Source organism: Rhinoderma darwinii, unplaced genomic scaffold, assembly GCF_050947455.1.
Source record: "Rhinoderma darwinii isolate aRhiDar2 unplaced genomic scaffold, aRhiDar2.hap1 Scaffold_108, whole genome shotgun sequence".
Lineage (NCBI taxonomy): Eukaryota > Metazoa > Chordata > Amphibia > Anura > Rhinodermatidae > Rhinoderma > Rhinoderma darwinii.
In genome coordinates this window covers 1,263,035-1,286,052 of record NW_027461950.1, presented here as the reverse complement: position 1 = coordinate 1,286,052, position 23,018 = coordinate 1,263,035, and the positions used below count along the sequence as shown (strand labels likewise).

Sequence of the window (23,018 nt, the reverse complement as noted above, 5' to 3'; positions counted from 1 at the left end):
CCGCTTGCGTCATTGAAAGCCTCTGAATGACAGGGCACGAAACCTGCCCTGCCATTCTGCAATTATGCATGTAATTGTATCTGTGTCCTAAAGACGCAGGTACAATTATAGTGCAGGAGGGGGTGGCGGTTGCAGATTTCAGTGGCGCTGCCGCCCCCTCAGAGAAATTGTAAATGCCAGAATCTCTATTTTTTGGTCACCTCATCTCCTACAAAAAATGAAATAAAAAGTGCTAAAAACGTTGTATGTACCCCAAAATGGTATTATTAAAAACGACAGCTTATCTTGCAAAAAATAAGCCCTCATACCACTTAATTGACGGAAAAATAAAAAAGTTGTGGCTCTCGGAATTTGGCGATACAAAATAAATTGTATTTTTTACACTTAGGTTTTTAAAAGTAGTAAAATATAGAAAAAACTATATATATTTGGTATCGCCGTAATCGTATTGACCCACAGAATAAAGTTAACATGTTGTTTTAATTGCACAGTGAATTCCGTAAAAACGATGCGCAAAAAACCATGGAGGAATCGCTGTTTTTTAAATTTACTACCCCACAAATAATTTTTTTCCTGTTTCCTAGTACATTACATTTAATGGTGCTACGAAAAACTACAACTCGTTCCGCAAAAATCAAGCCCTCATAGGACAATATAGATGCAAAAAAAAAAGTTATGGCTTTCGGAAGGTGGGGAGAAAAAAACTAAAATTAAAATCTGAAAGTTGTTTACGACAGAAAGGGGTTAATGTTTGCTCCACTATGTGGTCAGAATATCTAATAAAATACATTTTGCACAGATCTGCCATTTATTTAGGGCCCTAAGCAGGGTTGCCAACTTGGCAAATTGGGCTGCTTTCTTTGCTGCTGGACTATAAAAAGGGTTCTGCCCACTTGATCCTTGTCTGAACGTTGTTGTATACCTAAAGTTTGTGTTGTAAATGATCTCCTAGTGTTTTCAGTTCCCGGTATTACCCGTTCCTGCTGCCTGTACCCTGTATCCTGTGCTACCGTGCCTCTGTGCCATCTACAGTGAGAGTCAAGTCGTGTCTTCCGCTGCATCTACTGTGCCATCTACAGTGAATGTCAAGTTGTGTCACCGCTACTGTTTACATTGCCTCAGAAACCTTTTCTGGACTATAGACATTGTATTGTACCTAGTTGGCCAGCTGCTATCCCACTACGCGATTCGGCTCAGTGGGTCCACACCCCGCGCCGTGACAGTGCCTAAATAGCTGTTTACTTCCACATATAAGGCATTTTCATACCCGGGACAACCCTTTTAACAATATTTGCCACTGAAATAGCATATCTAGGGAAAAATTACAATTTTTACTCTGCAACAATCCGCCACACAATCATTTATGGAAAAGTCCTGTAGGGTGAAAATACTCACTACACCCCTTAATAAATGACTGGAGGGGTGCAGTTTCCAAAATGGGGTCACTTGTCAGGGGTTTCCTTTATTATTTCACATCAGAGCACTGCAATTGTGAACCAATACTTTGTAAATCCCCAAATTAGGCCTCAATTTTACATGGTACTCTTTCACTCCTGAGCCCTGTCAAATGTCTCAGGCAGAGTGCTAGTAGTGCTCTGCCCGGGACTATGGCTATGGGGTTGTCCCTGACAACAATGTCCATATATGGACAGTGATGTCAGGGGTTTCTTCTGTAGTGGAATCCCCAACAAGAGCATCGGCAATGGTCTGGCTGGGTATTCTACTCCTAGAGGGAACCCCAACGGCACTACCTACAGGGAGGGGGGCTGTGTGGCACTACCTCGGAGGAGGGGGCTGTGTGGCACTACCTGGGAGGGGGCTGTGTGGCACTACCTGGGATGGGGGCTGTGTGGCACTACCAGGGAGGGGGCTGTGTGGCACTACCTGGGATGGGGGCTGTGTGGCACTACCAGGGAGGGGTGCTGTGTGGCACTACCTGGGAGGAGAGGGCTGTTTGGCACTACCTGGGAGGGGGGCTGTGTGGCACTATCTACAGAGGGCATTAAATTTATGGGGGTACAAACTGAGGGCATAAATTCTATATGGGGGCATAAACAGGGCCTAATGTCTATATGGGAAAAAAAAAAATTACGTTTTCTGACATTTTACTGCCGCTGTGAGTTCACCCGCAAAGGGGCTTACTAAGTCTGTGTCGCCCAAGGGCCCACATAAACCTGGAGCATGGCCTGTATATATATATATATATATATATATATATATATATATATATATAGCTAGAACGACTAGTCACTCAGCTCTCATAGAACAGCAACACTGTGGATCTGCAATGGTGACCACAAGCCATATTTCCCTGATACTATCTAATAGATACACTCAACGTATCAGAGCAGTATTGTGTGTGTTTTATGTGACCAATATGCCATCCATCACTGCCCCACAGAGTTTGTTACCAATCTTTCCCAGGCGGCAGAATGCCAGATCTGCCTGGTCCTGCATTGATAAATCTACATCCCCTATATCGTAGCATTACTAGTCAGATTTGCTAATCAGGAGCCAAGAATCGCTGTGAAGCTGCGATTAACACACCTGCCTTTTTATGCAGTGATACATTTTGCATACTGTAGCTTAGCTAGCCAGATTTGTCTTTCAGGATCCCAGGAAAGCTGGGTAACAAACCATGTGAAGTTGTAATAGAAACTGTAAAATACTAAATCCCCCTAAATAAATGCCCCTCCTCGCTACCAAATTGTGCCATAGATAAGGCAAAGCCTTTCAGGGTACTGGGACAGCTGGGTAACAAACCATTATCTCTCAAATTGTGTCATATTTAGGCAGATTTGCCTTTGAGGGTTTCAGAAAAGCTGGGTAACAAACTATATGAAGCTGTAATAGAGATCTGCCTTATACTTAATCCCCCTAAATAAATGCCCCTCGTCGCTACCAAATTGCACTATATCTAGGCAGATTTGTCTTTCAGGAACCTGGGCAACCTGTATTCCGTAGGGGGACTTAGCGGACAATTTCCCCGCAGATTTTGATGTGAATTCTTGGGAAATCCACATATGTTACATACAGATTTAGTTGCGGATTTAGCAGCAGATTTGACCTAGGTTTCAGCCTATGCATTGCAAAGGCTGAAATCCGCAGTGAAAATCCGTGGCTTCTCCGCAACAGAATGAGCACGCTGCAGATTTGAGATAAGCAGAATGCTCCGCTGTTATTGCGTTCGTCGTCTTCTGCTACATGTGGATGGGGTTTTGAAAACCCCATCCCCTTGTGATGTACTGTAAGCTGCTGCGGATTTGCGATGCAGAACCCACGCTGCAAATCGGAAGAAAAACTGCCACATCCGGACACACCCTTAGGCCTTATTCACACGAACGTGTATTACATCCGTGCTACGCACGTGGAAATCACGCGCGTCGCACAGACTTATGTAAGTCAATGGGGCCGTTCTGACATGTCGTGATTTTCACAGCGTGTGTCCGCTGCGTAAAACTCACGACATGTCCTATACTTGCCCGTGTTTCGCGCAGCACGCACCCATTGAAGTCAATGGGTCCGTGCAAATCGTGCTCATGGAAGCACTTCCCGGTGCCGCACGTGATGCTCGCTACAGTAGTAAAAGAAATGAATGAAAACAGAAAAGCATCTCCTGCTTTTATGTTTGTAAACATAAAAACAGAGTGTCATAATGATGTCACACTGAACTTTTGCGCTCGTAAAACGGACACGTTCGTGTGAATAAGGCCTAAGACTGGGTTTCCACAGTGCAGATTTGCTGCAGATTTTGTCAGCATTTTGTAAGCCAAAGCCAGAATTGGATCAAGGAGAGCGAACCTATAAGGCCTTCCCTTATATATTTTTTCTGTTTAGGTTCCGTTCCTAGTTTTGGGTTAAAAAATACTTGCAAAATCTGCACAGTGAGAACCCAGCTTTAGGCTACACAGCATATCCAACCTTGAACCTGCAGGGAATTCCGCCTGAAAAAGTGCACATGTGCCGATTTTCAGTCGGAATCTCCGCTGCAGAAACACTGCTTGAAAAAAAATAAAGGAAGCTGATAGTTACCCCTGGCTGTTGTCATAGCAACGCCTTCTTCTGTTTCAGTGCAGCCTCGCCTCCTGGAATGATGCGGCAGCCCAATTGACCGCCACAGCTTGTGATTGGCTGCAGCAGTCACATGGGTTGAAACGTCATCCCAGGAGGCCAGGTGTCACTCAGAACAGAGAAACGCGTCACTATGACAAAGGCTGGAGGTAAGCATTAGCTTTTTTGTGAATTTTGAAGCAGAATCGCAGCGTTTCCGCCACAAAAGTGGCAACATTTGCTATTTGTTCTAGGTTTCACTTCCGCAGCAAAAAATTTCATAAATTGACCTATCAATGGCATGTCAATTTATGCTGCGGATTTGTTGCTATCTTGTTGCGGGTTTTCCTCATTGAATTTAATCAATGTGGAAAACCAGCAACAAAATAGCAACGGATCCGCAGCATAAATTGGCATGCTGAGGATTTAAAATCCGCACTGCAGGTCAATTTATGAACGTTTTTGCTGCAGATTTTTACTGTAGCGTCTGCATGAGATTTGTTCAAATCTCACTCACTGTGCTGCTACTGTAAATGCTGCGTCATTTCCTTAGGCCTAGTTCACACTGAGTTTTTTTTGGGCCCTGTTTTTGGTGCGGAAAACACGTTGGAAACTGCGCCAAAATACAGCAGAAATCGCTTACCATTGATTTCAAAGGGAGGTAAAGGCTTTTTTTCTTCAGGCGTTTCCATCTCTGACCTTTCATTGACATCAATGGGAGGCAGAGAAAATGTTTTTCACTGCGCTTTTTGCCCACGGCCGAAAAACTCGCAAAAAAAAAAAAAACGCAGCAAAGAGAGTGCAGCCTCCTGAAGGAATTTTGAGGCAGATTTTTCTGCCTACAAAAAACTCAGTGTGAACATACTTTTAGGGCGTTCACAAGTGGCATTTCCGCTGCAGATGTTTAGATAGAGGAGGCTGGTAGGAAAAGGCTCCCTCTTTTCTGCAAAATCACAACAGCTTTTTTCTGCAGCTTGCTGGAAGTCTTGCAGGTTTATCTATAGGGGACAATTTTATAAAAGGATTTATTTCATTTAATGTGTGTTTTTAAGGTTAAGGGTATGCTCATATGCTTAACAAAAAACGGCTGTAAAATTCGTAGCTGTTTTCAAGGGAAAACAGCCTATGATTTTCAGGTGTTTTTTACGCAAAGCGTTATTTGATGCGTTTTTTTACTGCCATTTTTGTAGCTGTTTTTCTTTGAGACAATGAGAAATGGCTCCAAAACGGCTCATGAAGTGACATGCACTTCTTTTTTACAGGGCGTTTTTTTATGTGCCGTTTTTAGAAACGACGCGTAAAAAACGCCCCGTGGGAACGAAACGCCGTTTTTCCCATTGACATTTATCGGCATATGTTCGGAGGTGTTCAGGCCATGTATTTTCAGCCATTTTTCAATGCGTTTACAGCCCGAAAAACAGCTGAAAATAAGCCGTGTGAACATACCCTTAGGCCTGATTTACACGAGCGTGTGCGTTTTGCGCACGCAAAAAACGCTGCGTTTTGCGTGCGCAAAAAGCACTTAACAGCTCCGTTTGTCATCAGCGTATGATGCGCGACTGCGAGATTTTCTCGCAGCTGCCATCATTATGACACTCCATTTGGATGTTTGTAAACAGAAAAGCACGTGGTGCTTTTCTGTTTACATTCAGAGTTTGACAGCTGTTGCGCGAATCACACAGTTCGCACGGAAGTGCTTCCGTGCGGCATGCGTGGTTTTCACGCACCCATTGACTTCAATGGGTGCGTGATGCGCGAACAGCGCACAAAGATAGGACATGTCGTGAGTTTTTTTCAGCGGACACACACTGAGCAAAACTCACGGACTGTCTGCATGCCCCCATAGACTAATATAGGTGCGTACGACACGCGTGAAAAGCACGCGCGTCGCACGCACGTATATCACGCTCGTGTAAAATAGGCCTTTGTGTCACTTTTAACATGAGACATGAGGAAGTGAGGATTGTTCCTGGGAATACTCCTGAAGGGCAGCATATTATAGGTAGAGATCCGCTGGGCTATTATGTTAATACAGCACAAAAAATATTATAAAAAGAATACACATGTAAAGCTCTAAAGTGCTAATCAAAAGTGAAAGTCTTCTAGCGTAAACGTGATGCATAAAAAAGTTACACCTTGTCCTGCAAAAATAAAACAAGGCCTCAAATAGAAACGTAGACATTAAAGTAAAAAAAAGATTATGGCTAGAAGGCAAAAACATAAAAATGGCCAAGCATGCTGCAACCTTAATAAGTTCCCAATTGTTCCAGTATAAGCCTACAGTAGTGATTCTGAATTCTATTGCCAACGTGTAAAATGGTATACGATGTGTTTTTTTTTTCTACTAACAGAGTTGCCTCAAAATGTACATTTGTTTATAAAGCATAATGATCTGCTTTCAGTGCTCTACAAATGATGAATTCTTCATGGATATTCATCTATAGCACTCACAGGCTTCTCCCTACAGTTGACATCATAGTCTTCTCCCTTCAGTTGATGACATCACAGCTGATGGAATACTAAGGCATTGTGATGTGTCTTTTTTACAGACAAGCACCTGATGCAGCAGCTCTTATGTGTAGAGCAGTCTTCGTCCCATCAGACCTGTTCAGTTCTCAGACAAGACCACCATTTTCTTCATGCTACAAGATCTTCACATCATAATCACAGGCTCTGCAGGAAAGTTCACCGCAGGGAAACAGGTAAAGACCATTCCAGTTTTGTATGCCAGGGCAGGGGGTCACATTCAGACTTTCTCTAGGCCATTTTACATGTTTCTTACATGTTTCAAGAGTTACAGCAGTTTTCAAAACCATGTCCCCCTTTTCATATCTAATTATTGTATGGCCACTCAAGCGGCTGTAACGTCCTTCCTCCTGAGCGCTGCAGCAGCTTTCAATATACAATAAGCTAATGTTGATTTCTTTCCATGAATGCTGCTATAGGTCAGAAACCTCCAGCATTGCCTGGAGGTCATAAGAACTTACGTAACAGCCTGGTGCACCCCTGATTGTAGTTATATGGCTACATGCATGACAAAAAGAAAAATTTACACTATGGAAGAATACCAAATACAGCATTTTATGGGTAGAGATGCCCTCTAAGGCTGTGTTCACATCAGCGTTGTCTTTCCTTTGAGGGTTTCCATCACCATTGATCTCAATAGTGACGGAAACGTTGCTAATGGTTTCCGTTTGTCACCGTTGTGACAAGGTTCCGTCGTTGTTTTGACAGAATAAATAGTGCAGTCGACTTCTGAGGGCCTGATACTGAAAGCCGAAGGATTGTCAGAGGCAGTCATAAAAACCCTACAAAAAGTAGTAAAAATGTCACTAACAGTAAATTTATCTCAACTTACTTCTGCAGGCTTCTGTTTAACAATGGCATATGAAATGACAGTCTTAAAGAGGCTCTGTCACCACATTATAAGTGGCCTATCTTGTACATAATGTGATCGGCGCTGTAATGTAGATTACAGCAGTGGTTTTTATTTAGAAAAACGATCATTTTTGACGGAGTTATGACCTATATTAGCTTTATTCTAATGAGTTTCTTAATGACCACCTGGGCGTGTTTTACTTTTTGACTAAGTGGGCGTTGTGAAGAGAAGTGTATGACGCTGACCAATCAGCGTCATACACTTCTCCCCATTCATTTACACAGCACTAGCGATATAGCTATATCGCTATGTGCAGCCACATATACAAGCACTAACGTTACTGCAGTGTCCTGACAATGAATATATATTACCTCCAGCCAGGACGTGATGTCTATTCAGAATCCTGAACACTTCTGTAGCGTCTGTGTGAGACTACAGCACAGCACAGCGAGATCTCGCTGTAAATGACAGTTTACAGCGTAATCTCACGAGACAACGCCTGCTATGCTGTAAATTACAGAGAAGTGTCAGGATTCTGAATACACATCGTGTCCTGGCTGGAGATAATGTATATTCATTATCAGAACACTGCAGTAATGTTATAGTGTGTTTATGTGACTGCACATAGCGATATAGATATATCGCTATGTGTAAATGAATGGGGAGAAGTGTATGACACTGATTGGTCAGCGTTATACACTCCTCTTTACAATGCCCACTTGGTCAAAAAGTAAAACACGCCCAGTTGGTCATCAATAAACTCATTAGCATAAAGCTAAAATAGGTCATAACTCTGTCAAAAATGATCGTATTTCTAAATTAAAAAAACACTGCTGTAATCTACATTACAGCGCCAATCACATCATGTACAATATAGGCCACTTATAATGTGGTGACAGAGCCTCTTTAATAAATTCCCCCATTGTATTCATGTAACCAGCTTTAGGACTTAAAAGTCAATTTTCACAACAAGTGACATTGTTAGTTGTTAAGGTAGGGTAAATGAATTAAGCTAGTCGGATATTATCTTTAATGTATTGAAACTTTTTTAGTTGTATATACATGACTTTTTTGTTAGTATATACATGATTAGACATTGTCTTATTTTTTATAATTGTTTCACAACTCAGGAAATATTATAAATTAGATTCTAATTTATAACATTTCCATGTGCTGGTCACTAGAGGGAGCAATTCCCAAAATTGCAGCATTGCAATGTGATAAAGCAACCTCATTGCTTTATGCTGCAAATTTGGTATAGACACACACGCTCTAGTGAGCTCACAGAATCCCCCCTCCCTTGTCCTGGCTTGTGCCAGGAAGAAGGAGGGGGTTGAATGTTCAAACCTCCTACACTATGTGCCGTCATTTTTTGAGCGAATGCACAGTGTAGTAGGCTTACATACAGTGGTAATCACACAGTAAAACACAAACATACACAAACACAACTTACCTGCTCCTGCCGCCGCTCACTTCGCTCCGTCCGCTCGCTCTGCTCCTAGTACTTGCTTCTAATCACATGTCCGGAAGTCACGACCGGAAGTAGTCATCTTACTGTCCGGCCGCGGCTTCCGGTCCACATGAAAATGGCGCTGGATGTCGCTCGGCCGAAGACCTTCCATTTGGACTGTGTGGGAGCGGCGCATGCGCCTTTCCCACACAGACGGCGTACACCATAGTGAATGGAACGGCTCCCGTTCGCATTCTCTATGGGGATGTATGTGCCGTATTCCATCTCTGTATGTGTCGTTAATCGACACATACAGAGATGAAAAAAAAAATGGCAGCCCCCATAGTGAAGTAAAAGTTAGAAAAAATAAAAATGTAAAACACAAACACACAAATAAATAAAATGTATTTTAATAACACACTAAAATCAAATTTATATATAATAATTTTTTTTTCGCGACACCCGTTCTACTTAAGTGTTTAGACAGTGAATAGACATTCCACGGGATGTCTATTCGCAATCTCTGCACTTCGTTACTATGTCTGTGGTAGTTACAGCAGAGGAAGCGTGATACAACGAGATCACGCTTCCTCTGCTGTAACTACCATAGAAACAGTAACGAAGTGCAGAGATTGTGAATAAACATCCCGTGGAATGTCTATTAAATGTCTAAGCACTTCAGTATTGTTAATGTGTTAGTATAAGACAGCACATAAGGATCTAGCAGGATCCCTATGCGCTGAGTAAATGAATGGAGAGGAGTGCATAAGGCTGATTGGTCAGCGTCATACACTCCCCTGTACAACGCCCACTTGGTCTAAAGTAAAAATACACCCACTTGGGCATTAAGCAACTCATTAGCATAAATCTAAAATCGCTAATAAAGTGGTAAAAATAGATAGTTTTTTTAAAATAAACCTACATTAAAGCGCCGATCTCCTTATGTAGGAGATAAGGCACTTATAATGTGGTGACAGAGCCTCTTTAAATGATAAGCAAATTGTTTCTTTTTTTTTTCTACCTAAATTGGCAGAAAACACACCTATTTTGGAGATATAAAAGACAGCTAGAAGGGAAATGGAGGAGGCCAGTGTTTTTTTAATTATTTATTTTCCTAGGTGTCTTTTATTTCATTTGCTAACGATTTAGGCAAAGTAGCTCAAAAGTAATTTTTTTTATAATACATGATTTTGTAAAGTATTGTAATGGGAAATTTTGGCGCACGCCCGTTTTAAGTAAAAATTTTAGCTTTTTGAGACTTTATGCTGTTTTCGCGTCTTTTCAAATAGTAAGTCGGGACCAGCGGGAGAACAGATCTCCTGCATGACATATTTAATTTACACCTGCGGATATTATAGCTGACATCTATGCTAACTGGTGTAGATGTCAGTTTGTGGAGCACTGACAACCCTAGTTGCACCATATTTATTCAGAGCTGTGGGCTTCTTGGAGTATGTTCACATTCAATTTTTTCTTTTCGTCAGAGGTATGCGTCAGGAGAAGTCTCTACGTATACCTCCAACGGAAGGCTATATAGGCATAGAGTGGGATATATCACCTGAACTCCCCGGGCACAGCGTTACTTTTAGCACTAGGCTCGGAAAGCCCCTGACGTTAGCAACGCTCTGACTGGGGATTCTGCTCCTAGGGAAGCCCCTGACAACACTGTCCATAAATGGACACTGACGTTAGGAGCTTTAAGATGCCAAAATGCTAGGCCAGAACACTGGCATTGCACTGGCTGGGGATTCCACTCCTGGAGGGAGCCCCTGATGTCACTGTCCATATATGGATTCTGCTCCTGGAGGATCCCTTGATGTTACTGTCTGTACATAGACAGTGACATTAGGGGCTTTGTAATGTGAGAATTCCAAGTCGGAGCGTTGGCAGCGCTGTGGCCGGGAATTACGCTTGTAGAGAAAGCCTCTCACTTTACTGTGCATATATGGCTTTAAATATCCTTATTTGGCTTTAAACTCTGGAGTCCCCGGTCAGAGCATCGCAAGCACTCACTGGCCGGGAACTCCTGACTTGGGAAAGCCCTTGATGTCACTTTCACTATATGGACAGTGATGTTAGGAGTTTAAAAACCCAGGAATCCATGGCCAGAGCGTCGGCAATGCTCTGGTTAGTGATTACTCTCCTGGAAGGAGCCCCTGATGTCTGTCAATTGTTATGGTAGTAGTCGGATATGATCTTTAATAAATTGAAACCATTTTTTTAAGCTTTAAGAACAAGGTTTGACAATGATAAGTTCTACCCATGTGTATCTAATGCTGATATGTATCCATGCTCCTTACTCATTTTAATATTGTGTGATTGAACTTGGTAACTTGGTATGCTTGGCTGACTGTACTGTATGATCAGAAGTAGTAACTAGATGTTTAAGAATCAGATTCAGATAAGTTTTAGTAATGATACTTAGTTCAACAGATAGAGAGGTCCTATAGGGGAGGACCAAGTCAATGTGAGCTTGAAACTCTGAACAAATAAATACCAAGTCAGGCAGAGTAAAAAGTAAATTTAGATTAAAAAGTTACTATTAACCCCTTAATGACCGGGCCATTTTGCACGTTAATGACCAAGGATTATTTTTTGTTTTTCCACGGTCGCATTCCAAGAGTCGTAACTCTTTTTTTATTCCGTCGACATAGCCGTATAAGGGCTTGTTTTTTCCGGGACGAGTTGTATTTTGTAATTGTACCATTTTTAGATGCTTATAACATATTGATTAACTTTTATTAACTTTATTTTAGGAGAGAATTGAAAATAAGCAGCTATTCCAGCATTAATTTTCACGTTATAAATTTACGCCGTTTACTATGCAGCGTAAATAACATGTTAACTTTATTCTATGGGTCGGCACGATTACAGGGATACCAAATGTGTAAAGGTTTTATATGTTTTTTCTACGTTTGCACAATAAAAACCCTTTTAGAAAAAAATTACTTGTTTTTGCATCGCCGCGTTCCAAGAGGCGTAATTTTTTTATTTTTCCGTCTATGTGGCCGTACGTGGGATTGATTTTTGCGGGACAATGTGTAGTTTTCATTAGTACTATTTTGGGGTACATGGGACTTATAGATTAACTTTTATTTTATTTTTTATGGGGGGAATGGGAGAAAAGAGAGAATTTTGCCGTTGTTTTTTGCGTTTTCTTTGGACGCCGTTCATCCGGCGGTTTAATTAATGTGTTCATTTTATTGGTCAAGTTGTTACGATCGCGGGGATACCATATATGTGTATGTGTGATTTGTTTTGACCGTTTTATTAAATAAAACCACTTTTTGGGGCAAAAAAGTAGTTTTATTTGACTTTGACTGTAATTTTTTTTATTTTTTTTTTCACAAACTTTATTTAACGGTTTTACTTTTTTTTTTTTAGTCCCACCAGGGGACTTCACTATGCGATATGCCGATCGCATATATAATGCTTTGGTATACTTCGTATACCAAAGCATTATTGCCTGTCAGTGTAAAACTGACAGGCAACCTGTTAGGTCATGCCTCTGGCATCGCCTAACAGGCAGATGCTGAAGACAGACCTGGGGGTCTTTGTTAGACCCCCGGCTGTCATGGAAACCCGACGGCGACCCGCGATTTGTTTGCGGGGGCGCCGATCGGGAGACAGAGGGAGTTCCCCCCTCTGTCAAACACATTAAATGCCGCTGTCACTGTTGACAGCGGCATTTAATGGGTTAAACTGCCGGAATCGGCGCGTGCTTCGATTCCGGCAGTTGCAGCAGGAGCCAGGCTGTGTATAACAGCCGTGCTCCTGCCGCTGATCGCGTGGGTAAACTGTCAGTACCCGCGCGATCACAGGACGGATATATCCGTCCTCCTGCGCGAACTAGCAGCTGCTGAGGACGGATATATCCGTCCTTCGGCGTTAAGGGGTTAAAATACAAACCACACAGCTCTTCAAGGTAGAGTTTGAGAAGCTGCATAATATACCCTCCTGCTACTTTGCCTAAATGGTGAGCAAATAGAAATTTTTCTACCTAAAATGGCAGAAAACACACCATTTTGGAGATGGAAAGGACGGCTAGAGGGGAAATGGAGGAGGCCGTAGTTTTTTAATTAAATTTTTTTCCTTGGTGTTTTTTTTTTCCATTTGCTAACGATTTAGTCAAAGTAGCTCAAAAGCAAATGTCTTTATAATACATGATATTGTAAAAGAATGTAATGGGAAATTTTGGCGCATGCCCGTTTTGAGTAAAAATGTTAGCTTTTTGAGACATTATTCTGTTTTCGCGTCTTTTCAGCTAGTAAGTCGGGACCAGCGGGAGAGCAGATCTCCTGCATGACATATTTAATTTACACCTGCGGATATTATAGCTGACATCTATGCTAACTGGTGTAGATGTCAGTTTGTGCAGCACTGACAACCCAAGTTGCGCCATATTTATTCAGAGCTGTGGGCTTCTTGGAGTATGTTCACATTCAATTTTTTATTTTCGGCAGAGGTATGCGTTGGGAGAAGTCTCTACGTATACCTCCAACGGAAGGCTTGTATAGGCATAGAGTGGGATTTATCACCTGAACTCCCCGGGCACAGCGTTACTTTAAGCACTAGGCTCGGAAAGCCCCTGACGTTAGCAACGCTCTGACTGGGGATTCTGCTCCTAGGGAAGCCCCTGACAACACTGTCCATAAATGGACACTGACGTTAGGAGCTTTAAGATGTCAAAATCCAAGGCCAGAACACTGGCATTGCACTGGGTGGGGATTCCACTCCTGGAGGGAGCCCCTGACGTCACTGTCCATATATGGATTCTGCTCCTGGAGGATCCCTTGATGTTACTGTCTGTACATAGACAGTGACATTAGGGGCTTTGTAATGTGAGAATTCCAAGTCGGAGCGTTGGCAGCGCTGTGGCCGGGAATTACGCTTGTAGAGAAAGCCTCTCACTTTACTGTGCATATATGGCTTTAAATATCCATATTTAGCTTTAAACTCTGGAGTCCCCGGCCAGAGCATCACAAGCACTCACTGGCCGGGAACTCCTGACTTGGGAAAGCCCTTGATGTCACCTTCACTATATGGACAGTGATGTTAGGAGTTTAAAAACCCAGGAATCCATGGCCAGAGCGTCGTCAATGCTCTGGTTAGTGATTACTCTCCTGGAAGGAGCCCCTGATGTCTGTCAATTGTTATGGTAGTAGTCGGATATGATCTTTAATAAATTGAAACCATTTTTTTAAGCTTTAAGAACAAGGTTTGACAATGATAAGTTCTACCCATGTGTATCTAATGCTGATATGTATCCATGCTCCTTACTCATTTTAATATTGTGTGATTGAACTTGGTAACTTGGTATGCTTGGCTGACTGTACTGTATGATCAGAAGTAGTAACTAGATGTTTAAGAATCAGATTCAGATAAGTTTTAGTAATGATACTTAGTTCAACAGATAGAGAGGTCCTATAGGGGAGGACCAAGTCAATGTGAGCTTGAAACTCTGAACAAATAAATACCAAGTCAGGCAGAGTAAAAAGTAAATTTAGATTAAAAATTTACTATTAAAATACAAACCACACAGCTCTTCAAGGTAGAGTTTGAGAAGCTACATAATATACCCTCCTGCTACTTTGCCTAAATGGTGAGCAAATAGAAATTTTTCTACCTAAAATGGCAGAAAAAACACCATTTTGGAGATGGAAAGGACGGCTAGAGGGGAAATGGAGGAGGCCGTAGTTTTTTAATTACATTTTTTTCTTTGGTGTTTTTTTTTTTCCATTTGCTAGCGATTTAGTCAAAGTAGCTCAAAAGTAAATGTCTTTATAATACATGATATTGTAAAGTAATGTAATGGGAAATTTTGGCGCATGCCCATTTTGAGTAAAAATTTTAGCTTTTTGAGACATTATGCTGTATTCGCGTATTTTCAGCTAGTAAGTCGGGACCAGCGGGAGAGCAGATCTCCTGCATGACATATTTAATTTACACCTGCGGATATTATAGCTGACATCTATGCTAACTGGTGTAGATGTCAGTTTGTGCAGCACTGACAACCCAAGTTGCGCCATATTTATTCAGAGCTGTGGGCTTCTTGGAGTATGTTCACATTGAATTTCTTCTTTTCGTCAGAGGTATGCGTTGGGAGAAGTCTCTACATATACCTCCAACGGAAGGCTGTATAGGCATAGAGTGGGATATATCACCTGAACTCCCCGGGCACAGAGTTACTTTAAGCACTAGGCTTGGAAAGCCCCTGACGTTAGCAACGCTCTGACTGGGGATTCTGCTCCTAGGGAAGCCCCTGACAACACTGTCCATAAATGGACACTGACGTTAGGAGCTTTAAGATGCCAAAATCCTAGGCCAGAACACTGGCATTGCACTGGCTGGGGATTCCACTCCTGGAGGGAGCCCCTGACGTCACTGTCCATATATGGATTCTGCTCCTGGAGGATCCCTTGATGTTACTGTCTGTACATAGACAGTGACATTAGGGGCTTTGTAATGTGAGAATTCCAAGTCGGAGCGTTGGCAGCGCTGTGGCCGGGAATTACGCTTGTAGAGAAAGCCTCTCACTTTACTGTGCATATTTGGCTTTAAATATCCTTATTTGGCTTTAAACTCTGGAGTCCCCGGCCAGAGCATCGCAAGCACTCACTGGCCGGGAACTCCTGACTTGGGAAAGCCCTTGATGTCACTTTCACTATATGGACAGTGATGTTAGGAGTTTAAAAACCCAGGAATCCATGGCCAGAGCGTCGGCAATGCTCTGGTTAGTGATTACTCTCCTGGAAGGAGCCCCTGATGTCTGTCAATTGTTATGGTAGTAGTCGGATATGATCTTTAATAAATTGAAACCATTTTTTTAAGCTTTAAGAACAAGGTTTGACAATGATAAGTTCTACCTATGTGTATCTAATGCTGATATGTATCCATGCTCCTTACTCATTTTAATATTGTGTGATTGAACTTGGTAACTTGGTATGCTTGGCTGACTGTACTGTATGATCAGAAGTAGTAACTAGATGTTTAAGAATCAGATTCAGATAAGTTTTAGTAATGATATTTAGTTCAACAGATAGAGAGGTCCTATAGTAGAGGACCAAGTCAATGTGAGCTTGAAATTTTGAATAAATAAATACCAAGCCAGGCAGAGTAAAAAGTAAATTTAGATTAAAAAGTTACTATTAAAATACAAACCACACAGCTCTTCAAGGTAGAGTTTGAGAAGCTGCATAATATACCCTCCTGCTACTTTGCCTAAATGGTGAGCAAATAGAAATGTTTCTACCTAAAATGGCAGAAAACACACCATTTTGGAGATGGAAAGGACGGCTAGAGGGGAAATGGAGGAGGCCGTAGTTTTTTAATTAAATTTTTTTCCTTGGTGTTTTTTTTTTCCATTTGCTAACGATTTAGTCAAAGTAGCTCAAAAGTAAATGTCTTTATAATACATGATATTGTAAAAGAATGTAATGGGAAATTTTGGCGCATGCCCGTTTTGAGTAAAAATTTTAGCTTTTTGAGACATTATGCTGTTTTCGCGTCTTTTCAGCTAGTAAGTCGGGACCAGCGGGAGAGCAGATCTCCTGCATGACATATTTAATTTACACCTGCGGATATTATAGCTGACATCTATGCTAACTGGTGTAGATGTCAGTTTGTGCAGCACTGACAACCCAAGTTGCGCCATATTTATTCAGAGCTGTGGGCTTCTTGGAATATGTTCACATTCAATTTCTTCTTTTCGTCAGAGGTATGCGTTGGGAGAAGTCTCTACGTATACCTCCAACGGAAGGCTGTATAGGCATAGAGTGGGATATATCACCTGAACTCCCCGGGCACAGAGTTACTTTAAGCACTAGGCTCGGAAAGCCCCTGACGTTAGCAACGCTCTGACTGGGTATTCTGCTCCTAGGGAAGCCCCTGACAACACTGTCCATAAATGGACACTGACGTTAGGAGCTTTAAGATGCCAAAATCCTAGGCCAGAACACTGGCATTGCACTGGCTGGGGATTCCACTCCTGGAGGGAGCCCCTGACGTCACTGTCCATATATGGATTCTGCTCCTGGAGGATCCCTTGATGTTACTGTCTGTACATAGACAGTGACATTAGGGGCTTTGTAATGTGAGAATTCCAAGTCGGAGCGTTGGCAGCGCTGTGGCCGGGAATTACGCTTGTAGAGAAAGCCTCTCACTTTACTGTGCATATATGGCTTTAAATATCCTTATTTGGCTTTAAACTCTGGAGTCCCCGGCCAGAGCATCGCAAGCACTCACTGGCCGGGAACTCCTGACTTGGGAAAGCCCTTGATGTCACTTTCACTATATGGACAGTGATGTTAGGAGTTTAAAAACCCAGGAATCCATGGCCAGAGCGTCGGCAATGCTCTGGTTAGTGATTACTCTCCTGGAAGGAGCCCCTGATGTCTGTCAATTGTTATGGTAGTAGTCGGATATGATCTTTAATAAATTTAAACCATTTTTTTAAGCTTTAAGAACAAGGTTTGACAATGATAAGTTCTACCTATGTGTATCTAATGCTGATATGTATCCATGCTCCTTACTCATTTTAATATTGTGTGATTGAACTTGGTAACTTGGTATGCTTGGCTGACTGTACTGTATGATCAGAAGTAGTAACTAGATGTTTAAGAATCAGATTCAGATAAGTTTTAGTAATGATATTTAGTTCAACAGATAGAGAGGTCCTATAGTAGAGGACCAAGTCAATGTGAGCTTGAAATTTTGAATAAATAAATACCAAGCCAGGCAGAGTAAAAAGTAAATTTAGATTAAAAAGTTACTATTAAAATACAAACCACACAGCTCTTCAAGGTAGAGTTTGAGAAGCTGCATAATATACCCTCCTGCTACTTTGCCTAAATGGTGAGCAAATAGAAATGTTTCTACCTAAAATGGCAGAAAACACACCATTTTGGAGATGGAAAGGACGGCTAGAGGGGAAATGGAGGAGGCCGTAGTTTTTTAATTAAATTTTTTTCCTTGGTGTTTTTTTTTTCCATTTGCTAACGATTTAGTCAAAGTTGCTCAAAAGTAAATGTCTTTATAATACATGATATTGTAAAAGAATGTAATGGGAAATTTTGGCGCATGCCCGTTTTGAGTAAAAATTTTAGCTTTTTGAGACATTATGCTGTTTTCGCGTCTTTTCAGCTAGTAAGTCGGGACCAGCGGGAGAGCAGATCTCCTGCATGACATATTTAATTTACACCTGCGGATATTATAGCTGACATCTATGCTAACTGGTGTAGATGTCAGTTTGTGCAGCACTGACAACCCAAGTTGCGCCATATTTATTCAGAGCTGTGGGCTTCTTGGAGTATGTTCACATTCAATTTTTTCTTTTCGTCAGAGGTATGCGTTGGGAGAAGTCTCTACGTATACCTCCAACGGAAGGCTGTATAGGCATAGAGTGGGATATATCACCTGAACTCCCCGGGCACAGCGTTACTTTAAGCACTAGGCTCGGAAAGCCCCTGACGTTAGCAACGCTCTGACTGGGGATTCTGCTCCTAGGGAAGCCCCTGACAACACTGTCCATAAATGGACACTGACGTTAGGAGCTTTAAGATGTCAAAATCCAAGGCCAGAACACTGGCATTGCACTGGGTGGGGATTCCACTCCTGGAGGGAGCCCCTGACGTCACTGTCCATATATGGATTCTGCTCCTGGAGGATCCCTTGATGTTACTGTCTGTACATAGACAGTGACATTAGGGGCTTTGTAATGTGAGAATTCCAAGTCGGAGCGCTGGCAGCGCTGTGGCCGGGAATTACGCTTGTAGAGAAAGCCTCTCACTTTACTGTGCATATATGGCTTTAAATATCCTTATTTGGCTTTAAACTCTGGAGTCCCCGGCCAGAGCATCGCAAGCACTCACTGGCCGGGAACTCCTGACTTGGGAAAGCCCTTGATGTCACTTTCACTATATGGACAGTGATGTTAGGAGTTTAAAAACCCAGGAATCCATGGCCAGAGCGTCGGCAATGCTCTGGTTAGTGATTACTCTCTTGGAAGGAGCCCCTGATGTCTGTCAATTGTTATGGTAGTAGTCGGATATGATCTTTAATAAATTTAAACCATTTTTTTAAGCTTTAAGAACAAGGTTTGACAATGATAAGTTCTACCCATGTGTATCTAATGCTGATATGTATCCATGCTCCTTACTCATTTTAATATTGTGTGATTAAACTTGGTAACTTGGTATTCTTGGCTGACTGTACTGTATGATCAGAAGTAGTAACTAGATGTTTAAGAATCAGATTCAGATAAGTTTTAGTAATGATACTTAGTTCAACAGATAGAGAGGTCCTATAGGGGAGGACCAAGTCAATGTGAGCTTGAAACTCTGAACAAATAAATACCAAGTCAGGCAGAGTAAAAAGTAAATTTAGATTAAAAAGTTACTATTAAAATACAAACCACACAGCTCTTCAAGGTAGAGTTTGAGAAGCTACATAATATACCCTCCTGCTACTTTGCCTAAATGGTGAGCAAATATAAATTTTTCTACCTAAAATGGCAGAAAACACACCATTTTGGAGATGGAAAGGACGGCTAGAGGGGAAATGGAGGAGGCCGTAGTTTTTTAATTACATTTTTTTCTTTGGTGTTTTTTTTTTTCCATTCGCTAACGATTTAGTCAAAGTAGCTCAAAAGTAAATGTCTTTATAATACATGATATTGTAAAGTAATGTAATGGGAAATTTTGGCGCATGCCCATTTTGAGTAAAAATTTTAGCTTTTTGAGACATTATGCTGTTTTCGCGTCTTTTCAGCTAGTAAGTCGGGATCAGCGGGAGAGCAGATCTCCTGCATGACATATTTAATTTACACCTGCGGATATTATAGCTGACATCTATGCTAACTGGTGTAGATGTCAGTTTGTGCAGCACTGACAACCCAAGTTGCGCCATATTTATTCAGAGCTGTGGGCTTCTTGGAGTATGTTCACATTCAATTTCTTCTTTTCGTCAGAGGTATGCGTTGGGAGAAGTCTCTACGTATACCTCCAACGGAAGGCTTGTATAGGCATAGAGTGGGATATATCACCTGAACTCCCCGGGCACAGAGTTACTTTAAGCACTAGGCTCGGAAAGCCCCTGACGTTAGCAACGCTCTGACTGGGGATTCTGCTCCTAGGGAAGCCCCTGACAACACTGTCCATAAATGGACACTGACGTTAGGAGCTTTAAGATGCCAAAATCCTAGGCCAGAACACTGGCATTGCACTGGCTGGGGATTCCACTCCTGGAGGGAGCCCCTGACGTCACTGTCCATATATGGATTCTGCTCCTGGAGGATCCCTCGATGTTACTGTCTGTACATAGACAGTGACATTAGGGGCTTTGTAATGTGAGAATTCCAAGTCGGAGCGCTGGCAGCGCTGTGGCCGGGAATTACGCTTGTAGAGAAAGCCTCTCACTTTACTGTGCATATATGGCTTTAAATATCCTTATTTGGCTTTAAACTCTGGAGTCCCCGGCCAGAGCATCGCAAGCACTCACTGGCCGGGAACTCCTGACTTGGGAAAGCCCTTGATGTCACTTTCACTATATTGACAGTGATGTTAGGAGTTTAAAAACCCAGGAATCCATGGCCAGAGCGTCGGCAATGCTCTGGTTAGTGATTACTCTCCTGGAAGGATCCCCTGATGTCTGTCAATTGTTATGGTAGTAGTCGGATATGATCTTTAATAAATTGAAACCATTTTTTTAAGCTTTAAGAACAAGGTTTGACAATGATAAGTTCTACCCATGTGTATCTAATGCTGATATGTATCCATGCTCCTTACTCATTTTAATATTGTGTGATTGAACTTGGTAACTTGGTATGCTTGGCTGACTGTACTGTATGATCAGAAGTAGTAACTAGAAGTTTAAGAATCAGATTCAGATAAGTTTTAGTAATGATACTTAGTTCAACAGATAGAGAGGTCCTATAGGGGAGGACCAAGTCAGTGTGAGCTTGAAACTTTGAACAAATAAATACCAAGTCAGGCAGAGTAAAAAGTACATTTAGATTAAAAAGTTACTATTAAAATACAAACCACACAGCTCTTCAAGGTAGAGTTTGAGAAGCTGCATAATATACCCTCCTGCTACTTTGCCTAAATGGTGAGCAAATAGAAATTTTTCTACCTAAAATGGCAGAAAACACACCATTTTGGAGATGGAAAGGACGGCTAGAGGGGAAATGGAGGAGGCCGTAGTTTTTTAATTACATTTTTTTCCTTGGTGTTTTTTTTTTTCCATTTGCTAACGATTTAGTCAAAGTAGCTCAAAAGTAAATGTCTTTATAATACATGATATTGTAAAGTAATGTAATGGGAAATTTTGGCGCATGCCCGTTTTGAGTAAAAATTGTAGCTTTTTGAGACATTATGCTGTTTTCGCGTCTTTTCAGCTAGTAAGTCGGGACCAGCGGGAGAGCAGATCTCCTGCATGACATATTTAATTTACACCTGCGGATATTATAGCTGACATCTATGCTAACTGGTGTAGATGTCAGTTTGTGCAGCACTGACAACCCAAGTTGCGCCATATTTATTCAGAGCTGTGGGCTTCTTGGAGTATGTTCACATTCAATTTTTTCTTTTCGTCAGAGGTTTGCGTTGGGAGAAGTCTCTACGTATACCTCCAACGGAAGGCTGTATAGGCATAGAGTGGGATATATCACCTGAACTCCCCGGGCACAGCGTTACTTTAAGCACTAGGCTCGGAAAGCCCCTGACGTTAGCAACGCTCTGACTGGGGATTCTGCTCCTAGGGAAGCCCCTGACAACACTGTCCATAAATGGACACTGACGTTAGGAGCTTTAAGATGTCAAAATCCAAGGCCAGAACACTGGCATTGCACTGGGTGGGGATTCCACTCCTGGAGGGAGCCCCTGACGTCACTGTCCATATATGGATTCTGCTCCTGGAGGATCCCTTGATGTTACTGTCTGTACATAGACAGTGACATTAGGGGCTTTGTAATGTGAGAATTCCAAGTCGGAGCGCTGGCAGCGCTGTGGCCGGGAATTACGCTTGTAGAGAAAGCCTCTCACTTTACTGTGCATATATGGCTTTAAATATCCTTATTTGGCTTTAAACTCTGGAGTCCCCGGACACAGCATCGCAAGCACTCACTGGCCGGGAACTCCTGACTTGGGAAAGCCCTTGATGTCACTTTCACTATATGGACAGTGATGTTAGGAGTTTAAAAACCCAGGAATCCATGGCCAGAGCGTCGGCAATGCTCTGGTTAGTAATTACTCTCCTGGAAGGAGCCCCTGATGTCTGTCAATTGTTATGGTAGTAGTCGGATATGATCTTTAATAAATTTAAACCATTTTTTTAAGCTTTAAGAACAAGGTTTGACAATGATAAGTTCTACCCATGTGTATCTAATGCTGATATGTATCCATGCTCCTTACTCATTTTAATATTGTGTGATTAAACTTGGTAACTTGGTATGCTTGGCTGACTGTACTGTATGATCAGAAGTAGTAACTAGATGTTTAAGAATAAGATTCAGATAAGTTTTAGTAATGATACTTAGTTCAACAGATAGAGAGGTCCTATAGGGGAGGACCAAGTCAATGTGAGCTTGAAACTCTGAACAAATAAATACCAAGTCAGGCAGAGTAAAAAGTAAATTTAGATTAAAAAGTTACTATTAAAATACAAACCACACAGCTCTTCAAGGTAGAGTTTGAGAAGCTACATAATATACCCTCCTGCTACTTTGCCTAAATGGTGAGCAAATAGAAATTTTTCTACCTAAAATGGCAGAAAACACACCATTTTGGAGATGGAAAGGACGGCTAGAGGGGAAATGGAGGAGGCCGTAGTTTTTTAATTACATTTTTTTCTTTGGTGTTTTTTTTTTCCATTTGCTAACGATTTAGTCAAAGTAGCTCAAAAGTAAATGTCTTTATAATACATGATATTGTAAAGAAATGTAATGGGAAATTTTGGCGCATACCCATTTTGAGTAAAAATTTTAGCTTTTTGAGACATTATGCTGTTTTCGCGTGTTTTCAGCTAGTAAGTCGGGACCAGCGGGAGAGCAGATCTCCTGCATGACATATTTAATTTACACCTGCGGATATTATAGCTGACATCTATGCTAACTGGTGTAGATGTCAGTTTGTGCAGCACTGA

General features: G+C 41.7%; 1 long non-coding RNA gene across 2 annotated transcripts in view; it reads left to right on the top strand.

Moving 5' to 3' along the window:
• Nucleotides 1-23,018, top strand: part of LOC142699016 (uncharacterized) — a 124,088-nt gene that overhangs the window by 9,533 nt on the left and 91,537 nt on the right. Inside the window, exons 1-2 of one of the 2 annotated variants that reach the window (XR_012865919.1) lie at nucleotides 4,149-4,220; nucleotides 6,600-6,752. This is a non-coding gene — a long non-coding RNA (uncharacterized LOC142699016). Of the gene's footprint in view, nucleotides 1-4,148; nucleotides 4,221-6,599; nucleotides 6,753-23,018 lie in introns of those variants that run through there. The other variant, XR_012865918.1, reaches the window with a different exon arrangement.